The sequence below is a fragment of the Schistocerca americana genome, chromosome 1 (genome assembly GCF_021461395.2).
Source record: "Schistocerca americana isolate TAMUIC-IGC-003095 chromosome 1, iqSchAmer2.1, whole genome shotgun sequence".
Lineage (NCBI taxonomy): Eukaryota > Metazoa > Arthropoda > Insecta > Orthoptera > Acrididae > Schistocerca > Schistocerca americana.
The window spans coordinates 845,349,967-845,372,344 of NC_060119.1; the positions used below are offsets into that span (position 1 = coordinate 845,349,967).

General features: G+C 42.2%; 1 pseudogene; it reads left to right on the plus strand.

Annotated features, from left to right (window-relative positions):
• Window positions 1-20,833: 20,833 nt before the first annotated feature.
• Window positions 20,834-20,950, plus strand: LOC124556884 (annotated as a pseudogene).
• The last annotated feature ends 1,428 nt before the right edge of the window (window positions 20,951-22,378 follow it).

Consider the following 22,378-nt stretch of genomic DNA (forward strand, 5'->3'; position numbering starts at 1 on the left):
AGTAAAGGTCGTCGGCCAATACATTATCCGTGGTGAGGGGTGCTGCCAAAAATTTGGTATTCTCGGCACACTCGTGACACTGCGGATCTCGGAATATTGAATTCCCTATCAATTTCAGAATTGAAATGTCCCATTTGTTTCGTTCCAACTACTGTCCAAAGTTAAAAGTCTGTCAATACTCGTAGTGCGGCCATAACCACGTCGGAAACATTTTCACAAGAATCACCTTTCATTTCAACGTCCTTAGCCACTATTGAGTAGTGTCCACCATTTACCCAAGTGTGCATGCTCCTGGCTCTCGAGAAAGAACGCGTTCTGGCGCTCAGCCACCAGCCTCACTATATTACTCGCCCTTTGGCTAGCCACAGAGAGCTGTCTCAGCATTCACCATACTTGCAACGGTGTAAGAAGTAGTTGTTGCTGTTGTTGCCGTTGTTGTGTTCTTCCGTCGAAAGGCTGGTATGGTGCAGCTTTCTACGCTAATCTGTCCTGGTAAACCATTTTCATCCTTGCATAGCTACTACAACCTTCACCAAGCTACATATGTTTCTTGTGGTCAAGCCTCGTTCTCCCTCTGCAGTTTTTATTCCCCATACTTTGGCATCGAATTCCCCATTCCTTAATGCTTCAGGCTATATCTATTAGTCGATGTCTTCTTTGAGTCATGCTATACCATAAATTTCTTTTCTCCTCTGATTAGATTCAGGAACTCTTTATTAGTTACGCGGCCAACCCATCAATCCTCAGCATTTTCCTATAGTTCCACATTTTAAGAGCCACTGTTCTTTTCTTGGGTGTATTGTTTTTAATCCTTGTAGCACTTCCGTACTAGGAAAAATACTTTCAGGAAAGACTTTTCAATATTTAAATTCGATGTTAAAGTATTTATTTTTTCAAAAACGCTATTCCTGCTATTGCAAGCCTATACATCATTTCCTCTATCCATCGGCCATTGTCACTTAGTTCGCTACATAAACAGCAAAATCCATGTACTAGTTTTACTGTGTCACTTACTAATCCAATTCTCTCATCACTGCCTTATTAAATGCCACTACATTCCAGTACCCTTGTTTATCTGTTATTGCTATTCGCCTCATAACCTCTCTTCAAGAAACTATACATGGCGTTCAAATGATCTTTCCAGTTCTTTGTAGCCTCTGAAAGAACAACATTGTCTTCAGCTAAAATGAAAGTTTTCATATCTTATCATTGTAGTTGAAACAACTTGTAGATAACATTACAGTCGCTGTATTTTACCCCTGTGTAACAACATGTATAGGGACACGTGTATTTGCACCGCGCTAGAGCTCAACAAAGACAGAAAATTTTGTTGTGAGTTCCTTTAATTTTCAGTTACAGTTTAATAAAAACTCCAAGAGAAAATAGACATTACCATAAAACTTTTATCCATTATGGCTACTGCAACTCTTGTCAATAAGGTTTTCCGGAAATAGCTGCAACCAGTTGGTTTGCGTGATTGTTTAATTTTTATTACACCATACAGTTCTCGAATTACCATGTGATTCATCTTCAGATGGTACACACTGTTATTGTTTGTTTGTAGGATTGTAGAGGTCGGCTAGCTGTGGGAAATAGGAAAATTTTTAGACATTGTTATAATTATTTGTAAAGTGGAACCGAAACCTGGAAACGCATTTCATCAGTAGTAGTTTTGAGAGAATTTATTAATTAAGTCAAAATTACAGAAATCATTAAAAACTCTTCAAATTTTAAAAGGTTCCTTCCTCTTCCAAGTAGAGACACAGGAAAACAGTGAGGATTGCTTTTCCGGCGGTTGCGACTGAACCGGAATGTGAAACTGTTTGGCAAAAGACACGGTCAGTTTCTCATGCCACAGCGGGTAAGTTGGTAACGGCCCTACTTTTTGGGAACAGAAGGTCACTGGATGACGACGCCTGCAGAGCCATAAAAGTTCGGACCGCAGTCACACCGTGATTCCTTGCTAGTCCAGGTGCCCACTTCTGCTGTTTAGTTTGGGAGATGTCAATTCAAGTCAACGGCGGACTGAAGGTCTATCACAAACATGTCACTGTTTTTTTACCATTTGTCACACTTAAATATCAGTTTATGATATACAGCCATTAAAATGCCTTCAGATCGTTCTGAAGATTACTGTTAAAGTTTATTTACCTAAAACTACCGGCTATAGCGTAATGTCAAGAGTCAGGCAATTTAGAAACACAAGACAATGAGTTCGAATCTCAAAAAGTGCTAATTCTTTTTCACCTTTGCGTTTGTAAAAGATTCTCGACTTTCGTATTAATTTAACAGAAAAGTGACCTGCAGTATTCGATGTTATTTACGTATAAGAGTGCTCTCTCTCTTAGGAGTCACTATTAGATTTTGTGACATCAGTCTCATTAACAAACGAAAGTTTATGTGGCTGCGAGTGAGACGAGCAGCAAAGACAATTATATTCTTGCTTGCCACGAATATTCGGTATTTATTTCCGAATATGTCGCCATTTCTGAGTGTGTGTATGAACATAACATGAATCAAAATACTATGCTGTTGCTAAAAATTTGGAAATTTGTGGTGAGGTCTTATGGGACCAAACTCCTGAGGTCATCGGTCCATAAGCTTACACGCTACTTAATCTAACTGAAACTAACTTACGCTAAGGACAACACACACATCCATGCCCGAGGGAGGACTCGAACCTCCGACGGGGGGAGCCAGCCGTGTGGTTAAACGAAGTAAGACTTTAACTCTTATATTAACAATGATCTAAAGGCTTTTTAACGCCGAATTGTAATTAACTGACATTTAACTGTCACAAATGGTAAAAAAAGTCTGGTAAGTCTTCAACGGGCTGATGTCTTGAATTTGCATCTCCTGATGTAAAAAGCAGAAATGGGCACCCGGGGCTCGGAAGTTATCATGGTAGCGTGACCGTAGAGACATCTTCCGTATTGCTCGGTAGTTGAGCGCCCCCATTTTTGTTGGCCCTGGACGCCTGTCCTCAGGTACAGAACAAAAGACACTGCTGCATTTGGTAACAGTTTAGCTGTTCGACACCTTGAACGGAAGTCGGCAGCGTCCCCCACCTACGCAAGCCGCTTCATTCGCGCGGCGGAGCGACCATCTCGCGCTATGGCCGCAGACCGACGGCACAAGTCATGCCGTTAAGATTTCACTGAGACACAGTGTACAGCTTTGTGTAGCGCAAGTAAATTTGCATGCAGCAGTATAGTTTCTCTGCACTTCAGCTGAGTCTTCTATTCATGTCTATGTAGGAATGTTTCCCATGTTTCACTTTGTCGAAGACAGCACAGATAATCAATACTGCAAAATGGGGCAATTTGCTTTCATATTAGCAGCCTGGGGTAGGAGCGATGTTAACAGCCTGCGAGGGAAAACAGTGCACGTGATGCCTTCAGAATTTCAGAGTATATTCTGGCCAACACTGTCAAAAGCTTTCCCTAAATCTACAAATGCTATAAACGTCAGTTTGTCTTTGTTCATTCCGTCTTCAAAAATAAGTCACAGGGCCAGCATTTGCTTTCGTGTTCCTATATTTCACCGGAAGCCAAATGGATCTTCCCAGAGGGCAGCTGCTACGGCTTTCAGTCCTCTTGTTAACAATACGCGATGGTATTATGTTCAAAAATGTTCAGATATGTGTGGAATCTTACGGGACTTAACTGCTAAGGTCATCAGTCCCTAAGATAACTGATATTATGTATCCATCACGTGTTATATAAATGTGTCTGCAATGTTCAACTCTGTCACCACCTGCCTTCTTCGAAACTGGAATTAACACAGTCTTCTTGGAGACTGAACAGTGTTGGATTATCCATGTAATAAGAGTTAGCAATGGCTAGGTGTCCCGCGCATTACAGGGGCTCCACGCCTAGGTTCGAAAAAGTCTGTCAAGTTAGATTTGAATGGCATTCCACTTACCGTCCAACGGAAAGACGGTGGTGTCAAAATCTACAATGAGCAGCAACAATTTTAGCTGATTTCTAAGAGTGAGTGTTGGCCACACTGTACACAATCTGTCGTGAAGTTGGCAGCACCGCAAAACTTACAGGGGAATTCCATAATATTTTCCTCGTTAGTCGTAATAACCCGACCAATTAGAATAGGGTTTTATTGATTACGATAAGAAAGTAATTCGTGGACACCGTATTTACTTTTGTAAGTCTAAAAGAACCATCAGCAATGCCAGCCGAAGAGTTCCGGCATAAGAAGTCACTCTCATTCCACCAATGGCCTCGTCAAAGAAGGCGGAAGAGCGGGAAGAGGTTCAGGGCACTCTCTTGCCCTTGGAGTGGGAAAGCGCCCCTAAAAGGCGGAAGAATCAGCAATGATCAACTGCATGAGGACGCAGAAGACAGCAGAACCCATTGCATTAAAGACACGGAACTTGTATTCTCAGGACATGTGGCGTGTAATTGAAAAAGTGTCATGATGATCTCTCCATTCGCAAATGATTCCGGACTAGACTCCCACTCGGAACTCCGGGGGAAAAAGTTTGAATAACCAACGAAAGGATAACATTCTACGAGTGGGGGCGTGGAATTTCAGAAGTTTGCACGTAGCAGGGAAGGTAGAAAATCTAAAAAGGTAAATCCTAAGGCTCAATCTATATTTAGTGAGTGCAGTGAAGTGAAATGGAAAGATGACAAGGATTTCTGGTCAGATGAGTACGGGATAACATCAACAGCTGCAGAGTATGGTATAACGGGTGTAGGACACGTTAAGAATAGGAGGGTAGGACAGAGAGTGTCTTACGGTGAACAGTTAAGTGTCAGTGTTATTCTCATCAAACTCGACAGCAAACCAGTACCGACAACTACAGTTCAGGTCTACACGCCGACTTCGTAAGCTAAAGATGAAGAAATAGAGACAAGATATGGCTCTGAGTACTATGCGACTTAACTTCTGAGGTCATCAGTCGCCTAGAACTTAGAACTAATTAAACCTAACTAACCTAAGGACATCACACACATCCATGCCCGAAGCAGGATTCGAACCTGCGACCGTTGCGGTCGCTCGGTTCCAGACTGTAGCGCCTAGAACCGCACGGCCACTCCGGCCGGCAGAGACAAGATAGAGAAAGTATGCGAAGGTATTGAGCTGGTAATTCAGTACATAAAGGAGATGAAAATCTAATAGTAATGAGGGATTAGAATGCGGTTCTAGGGGAAGGAGTAGAAAAAAAGAGTTACGGGAGAATATGAGCTCGGTAGTAGGAGTGAAATAGGAGAAAGACTAACAGTTCTGCAATAAATTTCAGCTGGTTGTAGCGAATACTCCGTTCAAGAAACGTAAGAGGAGGAGGTATACTTGAAAAAGGCCTGGAGATACAGGAATATTTGAATTAACTTAAATCAGGAAGGTAACTACGAAGAAACCATGTGTAACGGAAGAAATATTTCAGTTGACCGACGAAAGAAGGAAGTACAAAAGTTTACGAATCAAATGAATAGAAAGTACAGGGAAGCTGAGGCGAAATGGCTCCATGAAAACAGGAATCGACATGGATGAGATACGGGATCCATTATTAGAATCGGTATTTAAAAGAGCTTTGGATGAAATCAGATATTGGATTGTAATGCGTACACTGGGGTAGATAGACTCAGATCACGTTTTGGAAATGATGAATAGTAGGCTGAAGTGTAAGGAGCTAGTCAGGAAGAATCAGTGCACAAAAGAAATGGGATACGGAAGTACTTAGGAATCAAGAGACATGATTGAAGTTCTCCAGGGCTATAGATGCTGCTGTAACAAGTAGCTTAGTAGGCAGTTCAGCTGAAGACGAATGGACATCTCTAAGAAGGACAGTCACAAAAGTTGGAGAGAAAAACGTAGGTACAAGGAAGGTAACTACGAAGAAACCATGTGCAAGGAAGAAACATTTCAGTTGACCGACGAAAGAAGGAAGTACAAAAGATTACGAATCAAATGAATAGGCAGTGCAAGGAAGCTGAGGCGAAATGGCTCCATGAAAATATGAAGAAATCATAAAAAAAAGCGATTGTCGGAAGGACTAACTCAGCATATAGGAAAGGCAAAACATCCTTCGTAGAATTAAAAGCAAGGGCGGTAGCATTAAGAACGCAATGAAAATTCCACTGTTAAACGCAAAGGGGAAAGCGGGTTGGTGGAAAGAGTACACTGAACGTTTTTATGAGGGGGATGGCTTGCCTGATGAGGTGATAGAAGAAGAAACAGGAATCGACATGGAAGAGATACGGGATCAATTATTAGAATCGGTATTTAAAAGGGCTTTGGATGACTCAAAATCAAATAAGATAGAAAAATAGATGACATTCCATAAGAATGTCTAAAATCGTTAGGAGTAAGTGACAACAAAATGACTATTCACAGTGGTGTGTAGAGTATATGAGACTTTCAAAAGAACATCATCCACACAATTCCCAAGATTGCAAGAGCGACAAGTGCAACAATTACCGCAAAACATCTCATGCGTCAAAACTGCTGACAAGAATAATATGCAGAAGAATGAAAAAAAAACTGAGGCTCTATTCGATGACTATCAGTTTGGCTTTAGGAAAGGTAAAGCAACCAGGAACGCAGTTCTGACGTTGGTGCTGATAATGGTCGCAGGACTGATGAAAAAACAAGAATGTTCATATGATTTATCGACTTGAAAAGAGCGTTCGACAAAGTAAAATGGAGCAAGATGTTCGGAATCCTGCGAAAGATAGGGTAAACGATGGGGAAAGACGAGTAATATACAACATATACAAGAAACAAGGGGGAACAATAAAAGTCGAAGACCACGAACGAAGTGCACAGAATAAAAAGCATGTAGGACAGAGATGTAGTCTTCGGCCCCTGCTGTTCAGTCTGCGCGTCGGGGAAGCAGTGACGAAAATAAAAGAAAGGTTCAAGAGCGGGATTAAAATTCACAGTGAAAGGGTATCAATGTTAAAATTTGCAGATGACATTGCTATCCTCAGTGAAAGTAAAGAACAAATACAGAACCTGTTGAGTGGAAATAACAGTTTAATGAGTACAGACTATCGACTGAGAGTAAATCGAAGACAGGTGAAAGTAATGAGAGCACTGAGAAGCTTAATATCACGGAAATCCGAAGTACATGAAGTTACGAAATTCTGCTACCTAGGCAGTGAAATAACCCGCAACGGACGGAGCAATGTGGACATAAAAAGCTGACTAGCACTGGCAAAATGGCGTTCCTGACTAAGAGAAATTTCTGAGAACGTGCGTTTGCAGCACAGCATTTTATGGCACTGAGACATGGACTGTAGGAAAACCAGAGTCGAAGCATCTGAGATGTGGTGCTACAGAAAAAAACGTTGAATGGCTCGGAGCACTATGGGACTTAACTTCTGAGGTCATCAGTCCCCTAGAACTTAGAACTACATAAACCTAACTAAGGACATCACACACATCCATGCCCGAAGCAGGATTCGAACCTGCGACCGTAGCGGTCGCGCGGTTCCAGACTGTAGCGCATAGAAACTCTCGGGTACTCAGGCCGGCAAAAACGTTGAACATTAGGTAGACTGATTATGTAAAGAAAGAGGAGGTTCTACGCAGAAAGACGAGATGAGGAAAATATGGAACAAGGTGAAGGGACAGGAAGATGTCAGGGAATAACTTCCATGGTACTAGGTGGAGCTGCCGAGGGTAGAAACCGTAGAGGAAGACAGAGATTGGAATAATCCAGCAGATAATTGAGCACATAGGTTGTAAGTGCTATTCTGAGATGAAGTGGTTGACGCAGGAGAGGAATTCGTGGCGGGCGACATAAAACCTGTCGGAATACTGATGCCCCCCCCCCCCCCCCTACCACCACCACCACCAAAACAAAAAGGCTGGTACCAAGCTCAGCCACTGATGTCAAATTCTTTAAAAAAAGTAAAGTCTTATTGTAGCTCAGTACTTCCCGTATATATCTCAAGTGTTAGTAGAAAACTGTCCAGAACTTCAATCGAGAGAAAGGCTCCGCCACTGAGGATGACCTACTTCACAAATAACTTAATAATTTATTTGGTGCTGTAGTATGGAAAAATGTGGAAATAAAGCCGAGAATTTGTCGCAACACAGATATGAAAAAAATTCAGGTTTTGTGCACTCATGAAGGAACGTGGCTCACTGGTATACGACAATCACACAGAGTTTTTCCTTGGTTTCCCTAAGCCACTTCAGATTACTCGGGGTGGGGGTAAGTTTCTTTAAGAAGACGTAATTCTTATACAGCTCTTTTCTTGTCCAATCACAGCTTCTGTTCCGTATGTAACGACTTTGTCGTCAATGGGATGTTAAACCGCAATCTTTAATTAAATCCTCCTTTTTCTGTATGAATTAGAAATTAATGCTAAGCAACAAGACCGCATGTTCTTTGAGAGTATCACATGTCTTGATCTGGGAACGGATACCCTACTGTGTCCTTTGGTACAGAGTAGCGCTAAGAATCGAAAGGGACGTATCTGACTGTTCTATTACAAACCTTAAGACAGAAAATAAAAAGTAACTGTTTAATATGAGGGTGCACTTCGATAAAGCTCTCTAATGGGAGGAGTTAGGCAACTGATTGTTTGAGAGTAGAAGGGAAGCTTGGAATACTTTTTGCATCGGTTTTTCTTGAGGCGGAGCGTTCAATGCTTCAAGTAGTTCTGCAACAGAAACTTCCGTAATTACTGTCTTAGACTGCTTATTAATCACCTTCGGCCAGTTGTTTACACTTATTCACATGTATCGTGCTAGAAACGTCTGTGTTAGCTGGAGCCGACGCAGGTGGCTACTGTGAAATCACAACTGGTAGCCACGAAAGTTTTTCTCGTCGTGGACAGTGCAAGTAATAGCTGTGATTCACCATCCGACATTTAAAACAATGCCGATCTTTATGCAGTTAGATACGTTTTCTAGTTCCTTGATGAAAACACCATGTGTTTAACGAACAGAAAGGCTTCATGATCCTTAATTTGCATCTCGACGAACACTAAGGTAACTGAGAAAACAGGAGATCTCCTTGTAGCGGAAGCAAATGAAACCCTCAAGGATGTTTACAATTGGCCAGTACGCAATACAAGAGTCACTGAAAATAAAAAACAAATGCGATGCATATCAATTTGTAAAAGGAAAATGACACTTTTAAATTGTAAGTAGACAGCATCCTACAGACTGCGCAACGAACAGAAAGATTTCTAGGAATGAATATTCATTCTTAGTTGAAGTGATACTTGAAACACGATGTCATCAGCATGTTATACCTTTAGAATCCTCTCAGCGGGGCGTAACAGCCAGTGATATTTAGCTGCATACGGTTCATGCGTACACTCAGTTCTTAGCTTTTTTGGGGAACAAGTACACAAAACATGAACACATTTTTCAAATTACAGAAAAGGGCCATAAGAAAAATAACCAGAAACAGTAGTCACGTTCATTGGAATGATTCGCTAGAAACACTGGCAACTTTACTACGCCACATGAGTACATTTACCAGTCAACTGGCACATAAAAATGACATTGATAATCACTGCACAAACAATTCTGAAACAATATCGAAACTGAACGTACATTTACCAAGAATACATAAACATGAAACTCGAAACAGCGTTTCCTGCCAAGGAATAAAACTGTACAATAAATTGCCTAAGGAGATAAAAAAGTTTACTAATGACGAGGAAGAGTAGGAAAACTCTTAATGTGTTTTTTTATAGCCTCTTTATTTTCTTCTGGTCTCTTTGTGCTTGGATCATGCCATGCTCTTCTCTCTTTCTCAGTTACATGATATTCACATTTTTTAAGTAAAATTTCTTACTAATGTTTCAGAAATGTTAAATTTTTTGAGCAACGTACGAGTACATCATATTATTTACCTGCCGATTTGCGTATTAAGATAATGTATGAAGTATGTCGGGAAAAACACTATGAAGAAGGAGAGACAGACCAGCAATTACGGATAAGGCGGCAGATATTCGTAACGGAGTGTAATCTGAAATTCCAGAGACCACGAAAAGACAGTATGGCAAATATTTAAAATTTGCACATCTTTCGGCTGGGGAAACGGAAGATGAAGCTTTGAAAAGGGAACAGGTAGATCATATGAGAAGGAAAGAAATGGCATAGGAGTTTAAGAACTTTGAGAAAGAAAGTGAAAGACAAGGCGAATCCGTGCTGGCTGAATTTGACTTGTAAGCTGTACTTTACTGCCCTAAAGTGAATAGAAAGGAAAGATTCTACGAAAGAAGGACTCTGAATAGAGTCTCGCGGTTTCTAATGTAGGAGAAAACTAAACGACTGCCACAGGTGGGATGAGACAACAACCAAAAATGTTTACATGGAGGTGGCTTCATTTGTGTGTAAATGTTTGAAAAATGTAGCACAAGGAAAACCCATAACCTTTTTTTTCTGAGACATGTGGGGAGAATGGAAATGCCAACATAATCACTATGTGTTAGTATGCAGTGAATTCATTGGATATTCCAACTATCAACCAATCCTTTTATGAATCTGGATATTCACAAATGAAAGTAGGCTAACTGCAGATCAGCGTCATACAAAAAAGTAAACAATGGTATGTTTTTGATGCAACCGGCTGGTATACTGTTGTAAGAATGACGTCCGACGCGTACGGAATGATAAAAATGGAAATCCTCAAATATTGTATTTCAACCAGCTTCAGAATAAATTAATCTGGAATATGAAAACTGCTGAAAATGGAGAAACTGTAAAATTAATTACAACTGTTTGGATTCAGTACCGTAAAGATCAGCCAGTCATGATATTTTTGAAGTATTCCTCTGATCACAGAGATTTCCAATTTAGCACACCAAGAAAAGACCTGGCCTACGAAATTCATTGAATTCGGGACCTGAAGACAATATTCTGCGCCAACACATGATGTGCTTTCTGCCGAAGTAAAGGAAAGAAAAAAGATCTTACAGTTTTATGTAATAAGTATTATACCTACCAAGTATCACACACTATAATAAGGACTTAATACTGCTGACGGGTTATGAATTGAGTGAATCATGGGGGCACCACAGGAATAGACTTAATCTTTTTTTTCCTTTTTTTGGTCTCCATTATTTGTTGCTAGTTCATCACCTTAGCTATTTCATTTAAACCCCTTTCGGCCTACACTACTCAGTTAAACGTCTGTATTTTGTCATTTTTGACACATGAATGCGCAGATAGTAAACAGCTGTGAGAAATAATTTTTTTTCACATCATCTAAACGTCCCTTCGTTTGTTACGTGGAAAGAAAACAATGAGAATCTTCTTTCCGTTAGTTTTAAATTTAGCGTAGTCACTGAATAGCACTGACAGAGATTGCCACTGTTTGTTCCAAGTAATCTGTGTTCATCAAGATATTACGCACTGAGGTGGCTAAAGTCGTTGGACAGTGCAACACACGTATACAGATGGCGGTAGTACCGCGTACAGAAGGTATGACACGGCATTTGTACTCTGGTGATTCGTGTGAAACGCTTACCGACGTAGTTACGGTCGCACGAGGGTAATTAACAGTCTTAGAACGCGGAATGATAGTTGGAGCTAGACACATGCGACACACCATTTCAGAAATCGTTAAGGACTTCAGTATTCCAAGATCCACAGCGAATGTCAAATTTCACGCATTACCTCTCGCCATGGGCAAAGAATTGGCCGACGGCCTTCACTTAATGACCGAGAGAAGATGCGTTTGCGTGGTGTCGTTAGTGCTAATAGACAAGCAACACTGCGTGAAACAACACCAAAAATTAATGTGGGACGTACGAAGAACGTATCTATTAGGAAATTGCAGTGAAATTTGTCGTTAGTGGGTTGTGGCAGAGGACGACCGAGGCGAGTGGCTTTGCTAACAGCACACCGCCTGCAGCGCCTCATACCGACGACTGGTCAGATGAGTGCTAATTGCAGTTGATAAGGGCCGATGATAGGGTTCGCGTGAAGCGCAGACCCCACGAAGCCATGAACCCAAATTGTCAACAAGGCACTGTCCACGCTTGTGTTGGGTCCATAATGGTGTGGACTATGTTTACATAGACAGTTGACTGTACATGGTTATGTTCCGTTACTTAGAGACAATTTGCAGCAGTTCATGTACTTCATGTTTCCTAACAACAATGGAATTATTGTGGATGACAATTAACCATGTCACCAAGCCACAACGGTTCGCGTTTGGTTTGCCACAACTGTTCGCGTTTGGTTTGAAGGATATTCTTGACAGTTCAAGCGAATGATATGGCCATCCCTATCGCCCGACATGAAGCTCACCGAACATTTATGGAACATAAATGCACAAAATCCTGAACCGGTAACACTTTCTCAGTTATGGACGTCTGTAGAGACAGCGTGGCTTAATACTTCTGCAGAGGACTTCCAACGACTTGTTGAGTCCATGCCTTGTCGAGTTAAGTTAAAAATCGGACAAAAAGCTATGTGCTGGACAACGCCACCAAAAGAAGTTCCAGCATGACGTTAGGAGGTATCCCATGACTTTTGCCACCTCAGTGTATACACAGCTGCAGTAATCTCTAATTTCATAATGCCGCTCGTGGTCTTGTGGTAGCGTTCTCGCTTCACGCGCACGGGGTCCCGGCGAGGTCAGGGATTTTCCCTGCTTCGAGATGACTGGGTGTTGTTGCGTCGTTTACATCATCATCATTCATCGTCATTACGGTCGGAGGAAGGCAATGGCAAACCACCTCCGCTAGGACCTTGCCTAGTACGGCGGTGCGGGTCCCCCGCATCGTCCCCTACGCTCCTCGGAGTATGGCACCTCATCATCATCATCATTACCTAAAGCTGCATAGTACTTCTCATCTCGTAGAATTGGGCAGTACTGCTAGTGGTCTGTGTCTTTCAAACACAATATTTTGACGTCGTACTCGGCGTAATCGTCAGGTGTATACTGCGTCGCAGGAAACACCTAATGAAGACGGCGATTCACGACGTCGAAATATTGTGTTGGGAAGACGCACACCATAGGAAGTACAACCGATTCCACGAGATGACACCGAATCGTTGTGAATGTCCAAGACATTACATTGCATGTTACTTGTTCATGTTATTCAGCAGCAGCCGTTAAGTTAAAAATCGGACAAAAAGCTATGTGCATAAATCGCAAAACATTTCCTTAACGCCTACAAAGTGACTGTTGAAAAGTTTGCGAAAACCTATTAGACAGTACGTAGCTTTTAGGAGAAATCCTTTAAAGTGATTTATGTGAAAACACAGTTTTTCCAGTTACGTCTGTTTGTTCCTAAACTGGCACATTACTCCTGGTTTACAGTAGTTCAGAAGATAACCGCTGTTTTTGTACTAACATTTAGTCGAAACTGTAATCAGTCTGCAAGACTTTGAAATGTTGTATTTTTGTTAATATAAGAGAGAGAGAGAGCCAGCGAGAGTTTAGTATTGCATCGATAGGTAGTAGTTTAATCGATAACAGTGTAAGGGCAGTAGTAGTGAGTGGTCGTCGTTAGCCGGTTAGCAAGGAATGGCATTATGTACGAGTAACAATACAGATTACTTTCAGAATATAGAGCGGACTGTGAACTTTGTACAATCATGTATCATGACCGCCTGCTTAACAGCTTGTTTGTCTGTCTTTGGAAGGAAATAAATCACTGATCTGCGTATCAGGGACCTGACTGTTTGTTGATAGGTTTGTGGAGGTATGTGGCATCGGATGTCATGTAATGCGCCTAAATAACGGGCCGCCGATTTGCGTACGCGGTAATGGCGCTCGACAGCGACCCAGATGGGTTCCATAGGATTTTTCTCAGACGAATTTAGTCACCGAGACATTAACGTGAGTTCACTATAATGATACTCAAACCACTATAGCACTGTTCTCGCTCCAAGACACAGCCAATTATATTGATGAAAAGTGACATCGCCGTCGTGGAAGACAAGCATGATGCAGGTGGTTCGCAGCTGTCAGCGTGTCTTCGTTTGTTACTACAGGTTCCATGCTACCGAAGAAGAATGTCCCACAACATAATATTACTCCCGCCAGCCTTCGTCCTTGGCGCGCAGCACGTTTTGAGCCGCCATTCACCTCGATGGCGGCCTTTGTGGAGACGACCATCGACCTAGAGCAGCAAAAATATAGATTACCCGAAGAGCTGACACGTTTCCATTGATCGACGATCGATCCCAATGATCCCGTGCACACTGCAATAGTAACTGACGGTGTCGTTGGGTCAACATGTGAACACATAAGGGTGGTCTGCTACGAAGCTCGGGTTCAGCAATGTACCACGACTGTGCGCTCCGAAACACTTGTGTGTGCACCAGAGTTGGGCTCTTTCGGCAGAGATATCACATATCACCATCTATTCTACTTTACAGAGCAGACAAGCCTCCCAGCCCTACGTTCTATGAAGAGTTGTGGACGTCGAATCATTTAGCGCCATTGGTAGTTTCACTGTTTTTCTACCTCTTTCCGTAGATACTCACGGCAGTAGCACGTGCACATTCGACCAGCTTTGCAGTTGTCAAGATAGTCGTTCACAGGTTCTGCGTAATAATAAACTGTCCTTTGTCAGAGACGCTTATCTCAATGAATTTGCCCACTTACAAAGAATATCTTCGCTAGGGTGACACCCCTCCCCCGTGTCTACCCCGCTTACACACTTCTGTTACTGCGTCACGTGTTCTCAGCGACTCCATGAGGCATCCCACGTTGCGGTGGGCAGTATTCTTAATGTTTTGTCTTATAAGTGTAAGCTTATGTTGCTAATCATTGTTATCCCACCTAACATAACGATAATATCCTGTGAAACAAGTCAATTTTGGCTATACTGAGACAGAGAAGGAATGGGCTGTTCGAGAGATCTGATATAACATAGGCGAGAAATTTCGCTTCTCAGTTTGTAATCAATAACTTATGCGCGCGGAACGAGATGTATGAGACAGGCGAAAGACCCTCAGACTTCAAGAAGATTATAATAATTCCAATCCCAAAGAAAGCAGTTGTTGATAGATGCGAAAATTACTGAACTATCAGTTTAATAAGCCACGGCTGCAAAATACTAACACGATTTCTTTACAGACAAATGGAAAAACTGGTTGAAACCGACCTCGAGGAAGACCAGTTTGAATTCCGTAGAAATGTTCGAACACGTGAGGCAATACTGACCCTACGACTTATCTTAGAAAATAGATTAAGGAAAGGCAAACCTACGTTTCTAGCATTTGTAGACTTAGAGAAAGCTTTTGACAATGTTACTGGAATACTCTGTTTCAAGTTCTGAAGGTGGTAGGGGTAAAATACAGGGCGCGGAAGCCTATTTACAATTTGTACAGAAACCAGATGGCAGTTATAAGAGTCGAAGGACATGAAAGGGAAGCAGTGGTTGGGAAGGGAGTGAGACAGGGTTGTAGCCTATCCCTGATGTTATTCATTCTGCAGTAAAGCAAACAAAAGAAAAATTCGGAGTAGGAGTTAAAATCCATGGAGAAGAAATAAAAACTTTGATGTTCGCCGATGACATTGTAACTCTGTCAGAGAGAGCACAGGACCTGGAAGAGCAGCTGAACGGAATGGACAGTGTCTTGAAAGGATGATATAAGATGAACATCAACAAAAGCAAAACGAGGGTAATGGAATGTAGTCGAATTAAATCGGGTGATGCTGAGGGAATGTGATACGGAAGTGAGACACTTAAAGTAGTAAACGAGTTTTGCTATTTGGGGAGCAAAATAACCGATGATGGTCGAAGTAGAGAGGATATAAAATGTAGACTGGCAATGGCAAGGAAAACGTTTCTGAAGAAGAGAAATTTGTTAACATCGTGTATAGATTTAAATGTCAGGAAGTCGTTTCTGAAAGTATTTGTACAGAGTGTAGCCATGTATGGAAGTGAAACGTGGACGATAAATAGTTTAGACAAGAAGAGAATAGAAGTTTTCGAAATGAGCTGCTACAGAAGAATGCTGATGATTAGATGGGTAGATCACATAAATAATGAGGAGGTATTGAATAGGATTGGGGAGAAGAGAAATTTGTGGCACAACTTGACTAGAAGAAGGGATCGGTTGGTAGGACATATTCTGAGGCATCAAGGGATCACCAATTTAGTATCGGAGGGCAGCGTGGAGGGTAAAAATCGTAGAGAGAGACCAAAAGATGAATACACTAAGCAGATTCAGATGGATGTAGGTTGCAGTAGGTACTGGGAGATGAAGAAGCTTACACAGGATAGAGTAGCATGGACAGCTGCAGCAAACCAGTCTCTGGACTGAAGACCACAACAACAACAACAACAACAACAACATGCGCCCTCTTACATCTATAGTTAAACTGTAATCACGTGTCTTTCGAAAGTGCTTGCAGGAATTTACATGCTACAATGACGGCCGCGTTGCTTGCCGCGAGAGCTTTGGTAACGGAAGACAGAGAGTGTGCTTATTGACGTGATTGTTTTGCACCGTAAGTACTGAAGAATTTCGAAAGAATAAGTTATTTGTACGTTACTAGCGGGGAGTTACGTCGACTGGTACCTGTTTTTGTCGCAGACACTGATCGGAGACACAGTTTCATGCTTACGAGATGGAATGGGGAGCTACTACATGCAAGTCAGTCTAGCATCGTCGTACATATGCAGCCAATTTGCGTAAATCGTCTGGCTCTTCCCTCGTTCATTCCCTCGCCCCCCGGATACTTCCACCACATTGGATTCTGGAAGGGCGCCTTTTATAGTACCACTGGGTTACAGAGCCGCCACATATTTCTCATTTCTTTAATAAAGGGAATAAGATGTCTCGACTTTATTGCGGAAAGTTTGCCTTTATGGTATTCGTTATATGGCGCGCGCCCCCCCCCCCCCCCCCTTCGGCCCGTCTAATACCGAAGTTTGACGAGCCGACACGAAGTTATATCGTGAATCGATCTGCCGGTGGAGGGGGCGATAGCTGAGTCCAGATGTAATGCGCTATTCAGCCATGTGTAATGGCTCGCATTGAGCGAGGCGTTTCCACTGCTCTCTCGCCCAGTAGAACCGCACCGCGCACAGACTCCGTGCGTGCACTTGGTGGACGCGCAGTGCGCGTGTTCTACTTCGCGGCCTCCCGGCTCACTTTTCACGGCCGTAATGTCCTTCAGATATGGCCTTTCATTCCTGGCGCCGCCTGCACAAGCGCGACCATTTCACCGTTAGTGACTTGTAAACTGCTCGACCGCACGGCTGAGGTTCCAAATGTACTGCCATCACTTTGTGTTACATTCTGCCGCACAGGCAGTGCACGAAGCACGCACAAGACGAAGTATCAGTGTGTAAATGACGTTATCGCGGTTAGCGCTGCGAAGTGGATGTCAGATACTGTGTTCTTTCCTTTTTCATGCAGATGCACGATGCAACCAAACTAAATCAGGAAGTTAGAAGGAAGGTCAGCTTTGGCCGTAATTTTGATGGTTTATTGACAGCAAAATCGATTTTCAATTACATAATGATCATCTTCAGTGATGTAGTGTACAAATTAAAACTCATAGGCACTGGTGTCAAGTCACTATCAGTAACCAAAGCTATGAAACGATCACAACAATTATGTGATTGAAAATCGATTTTGCTGTCAATAAACCATCAAAATTACGCCCAACGCCGACATTCCTTCTAATTTCACGTATATGATCGTTGTGCACACAGCACTACATGGAGTCGCCAATCAATAATTCAGGAAGTATGGCTTAATGATACCCGGTTTGCTTTTCGGTTAACCCGCACTCAGTTCAATCCGTCAACGACAGGAAATATTAAGAACATTTCGAGAAATTATTCCATAATACTATTCACACAAACAAGTGAATACACGCGCTCACACGAGATCTTCACTTTCGTTGTTCGCACGGTAGCTCCCCAGTCATGAAACATCATTGACCTAAAGCCCTCTTTCGTTGAAGATTTGTCCAAGGTATTTTGTTGTTGTAAGGCAAATACCAGAATTGTAAATCATCTCCCAAATTCTACATTTGATGGGGTCATTTTACTTCTCTCCACTTGCAGCAATCTGGCTGAGAACAATGGAGAGTTCTACACTATCTGGACCACTTCCGAAGACGAAAGTGTGTAAAAGGAAAATAGCCTGATAACAGACAAGCTAGTACATCCGCAATGAATGTAAAAAAAAAAAAAGGGCAATCCGTCTTCAGGCCACGAGTGGCCTACCGAGACCATCCGACCGCCGTGTCATCCTCAGTGGAAAATGCGGATAGGAGGGGCGTGGGGTCAGCACACCGCTCTCCCGGTCGTTATGATGGTATTCGTGACCGAAGCCGCTACATTTCGGTCGAGTAGCTTCTCTATTGGCGTCACGACGCTGAGTGCCATGGCAACAGCGCATGGCGGCCTGGATGGTCACCCATCCAAGTGCCGACCACGCCTGACAGCGTTTAACTTCGGTGGTCTCACGAGAACCGGTGTATCCACTGCGAGAAGGCCGTTGCCCGCAATGAAGGTAAACTCTTCGAAAAATTCAGTCTGCATAAAGCGATGTAAATTAAGGCACAACAGTGTCGTTGTTGTAAAAAGAATTTGACGGTGACTCTATAAAGAAGAAAGGTGACATTTTGTTAGCATAACACTAATTTTGAGCCACCTTAACGATGGGTGTTACATGAAACTCCTTTCTTATGTACCCAGACGGTTTTCTTGCCGTTGCTCAGAACACATATTTATCAGAAACGAGCCTCGATTTTTGACCAGTCGTCCCGACTTATCGTTCCCACGATTTTCTTGAAATCCTTGTAGATGTGCGCTGTGGTTCACAGGTGAAGCCGGCCGCTGTGACCGAGCGTTTCTAACGCTTCAGTCCGGAACCGCGCTACTGCTACGGTCGCAGATTCGAATCCAGCCTCGGGCATGGATGTGTGGAATGTCCTTAGGTTAGTTAGGTTTAAGTAGTTCTAAGTCTAGGGGACTGATGATCTCAGATGTTAAGTCCCATAGTGCTTACAGCCATTTGAACCATTTTCACAGGAGATCCGTCTTCCCTCCTCTCCATCTGATATCTATTCCGGTGGTTCCAATGTTAACTGAAAAGGGTTAAGAAGCTGCCAGAATTTCTTGATATACTGAAAAGCAAGCTGTTGTCGAAATTTGATGAGCAGACACTCAGTAAATAAGCATGTTACAGAGCGTGTACCATTATGGTACGTAATATGGTCTCATTTGTATTATTTCCACAAAAAATTTCGTAATAGTAAGTGCTTCTATTGAAAAATCTCAGAACAGACCTTTTTCCTGTTGTCTCGTGGTAGCTTGAAGCTTGAGCAGCTTCATTGTTCGAAGCATCCTTGTAATCTATATCCGTAGTATATTTTCTTCTATCAAGCCGCATCTTCACATAAAAAGAGAGTCTTTTCAATTAGACGATTGATATAGAGGGAATGCTCGAGAACTTTGAAGCCTATCACAGTTAAATAGTGGCAAATACGCTGGACCATTTCCACTGTTCTTATAAAGTGTTTCTGCTGATGTGGATGTGTTTCCGGATGTGCTCTCGAAATTCACTTTCAGTGTTGTAGATAATTTCAAGGATTTTTCATCTATATTGTTTCTTTATTGTAAAGGTACCTGATAGGAGAGTAGTCTGAAAATTTTCCGACCTATCAAAGAAGTAAGGCACATTTTCTTCCAGTCTATTTTTATTTTTCGACAAAATATCCTTGCAAGTCCACACACTTCTCCCACTGACGCTCCCATCTCTTTAACCGTCCAAATAACAGCCAGTGTACCTCTATGCAAAATATTTGTTTCCGAAAGTGATGGCCTCTTCGTTCGACGAAACTTTCTGTTCTGTGATCTCAACTTTTAGCAGAAGGAACAAAGAAAAAGTCAGTTGGGCTAGATCTGAGTAAGAAGCGGGGTCAAACAGTTGAAACTGCAGTTCTTGGGTTATCGTCACGGCGACCGCTGAGGTGTGAGGTGGCACGGAGCAAGAATCGTGGCACACAGCGTGCGGTCAGCTTTTCCATCAATACACGACAAATACGTTCTTTAGATATACTAATAGCCTCTCCAAATCCCTCTCACCGTTATTCAACAGTCAGTTGCACCATTTGGTGAACTTGAGTAATATTATCCTCAGTGTTTGCAGTTTATAGCCTTTCCGAAGGTTCATTGTCATCCATGCTCGTGTGAGCAAGTTTAAATTCAATTGTCCTGATGTTTCAGGTTGTAAATGATGTTGCGGAGTGCCCATAAGCGGCTTCCAACTCATATTTAATTTGCATAGCTTTATTGCTTTCAAAAACTAAAATCTAATGACAGTTAGAGACTCTATAGTGTCCATTTTCACAAAAAATGCGACCGACTCGCTAAAACAACTGTCCAACAACATCTGCGCGTCCCCATATTTTGTTGACAAGTTCTGCTTTCTTCATTTTGACGTCAGAAACTTTCCAGACTACCGTCTATATGCAAGGGGGATAACAAGTTTTCATAGAGCGTGGCGTTATTGCTGTTCTATAATGATGTGAACAATAGTAGTTTGAGGGTTGAACTGAGGTTATCGACGAAGCATTGATTGGCCTCATAGAAATGGTACACAGGCTGATCGGAGATGGTTCACCGACGAAAAGGAAAAGGGCACTCAACATAGAAAGGTGCACCAAACCTGAGTGAGCGGATCATAAACTCATATTTAACTTGGGTACACTCTAACTGTAATTAGTCTACTCATACTGAGTACGTAGGAGCGATCTGTATTTACTTTCTTAGGAGAAGAAAAACTTCTTAGCCAACAAGTGTTTTATTGTGACCATATCCCGCTTGTGTACTTTTTTCTAATTTCATCGCACAGAATATCATTAAATGGCGTATGCTGTACAAAATTATTCAAAAATAGGCATTTACGGGGCAACGGCCTTGCCGCAGTGGATACACCGGTTCCCGTGAGATCACCGAAGTTAAGCGCTGTCGGGCGTGGTCGGTACTTGGATGGAATCCATCCAGGCCGCCATGTGCTGTTGCCATTTTTCGGGGTGCACTCAGCCTCGTGATGCCAATTGAGGAGCTACTCGACCGAATAGTAGCGGCTTCGGTCAAGAATACCATCATAACGACCGGGAGAGCGGTGTGCTGACCCCACGCCCCTTCAATCCGCATCCTCCATTGAGGATGACACGGCGGTCGGATGGTCCCGGTAGGCCACTCGCGGCCTGAAGACTGAGTGCTATAGCCATTTTCGCCGTCGCAATTTCATTAATAAATCAATAATTACAGTAAACTTCCTTCAAATATACAGTATATTCCATTTATTACAAAATACTCGGTATAGCTATTCCGCTTGTTATAACATACTCGCTACAGCTCGCATCGCTTGCTGTACTAGAACAGAATTCCAGGTGGCATTTGTCGTCGAAACAAACTAAACAGATTTCGAAAAGCACTAAGCACATTTAATGAAAGCTATTGCCTTTCAGACACACAGATTTTTCAGAAGCGCAACCGGAAATCACAGTTCGATTAAATTCGAAAAGATTGTTCTTTATTCCATCAACTTTGATGCGAATTACACATGTCGGACCATTCCAGTGAAAGCGGTTGCTCTGCACTGGCGCAGTATTTTTGAAAAATGTGTTTCTATGGAATCTTTCCTCGAAAACTACTTGTCAACTACTCTTTATCAAGTCGGGAGCATTTTGACTGCTTTTCGTGAAAATTTTGACCTGCCTGTAAAACTAATAAGTGATGTGCTTTTCTGTGGGATAATATTTCCGTTGCATGTTCATGGTTTATTTTACACCTACAAAGATTTGACCGTAAAGTATCTGACCAGTCTGCCCTCCCCATGAATCAATAATGTAAAGAAATTTTTCTTGTCCAACATACCAAAGAATCACAGATCGTAAAAACTACTCGTGCACCAATTTCGTGAACTTCCTTGATTTCGTGCGAGACACAGTTACATTTTTAAATTTGTTTTGCAGTCCATCAACTCTTTTTTGAACAATCCGAATAAAGTTCCTAGCTAGTTCTTGTACACATGAAATAAAGTACGGCAATATATTTTTTGGCGGTTATAGTATACGGTGTTGTGAAGGAATGACAAATCTTGTTCAAATATTTTTCTGCACGGGGACGGATTTCGCTCCTTGTTCCACATACGCACTATTGTTTGTCGATTGGTACTGGCAGCCGGTTTCATAGGCTTTAATTACATAACCTGTCTCAAAATTAAGGATGAGGAGTTTTGCCTGTATCTGGAATCCTTTCGCAGCTCGTGCATTCAGCATTACGAGCTTTTCGTAGCTGACGAAATACTTGAAATGTTACTTACGAATGGCAAACGGAAAACACAGATGAAGAAAGTGGACTGTAATAATTGATTTATTAATGTAATTATTTTTACTATGGCACAAATGACAGTTTTTGGATAATTTTGCATGACATATACTATT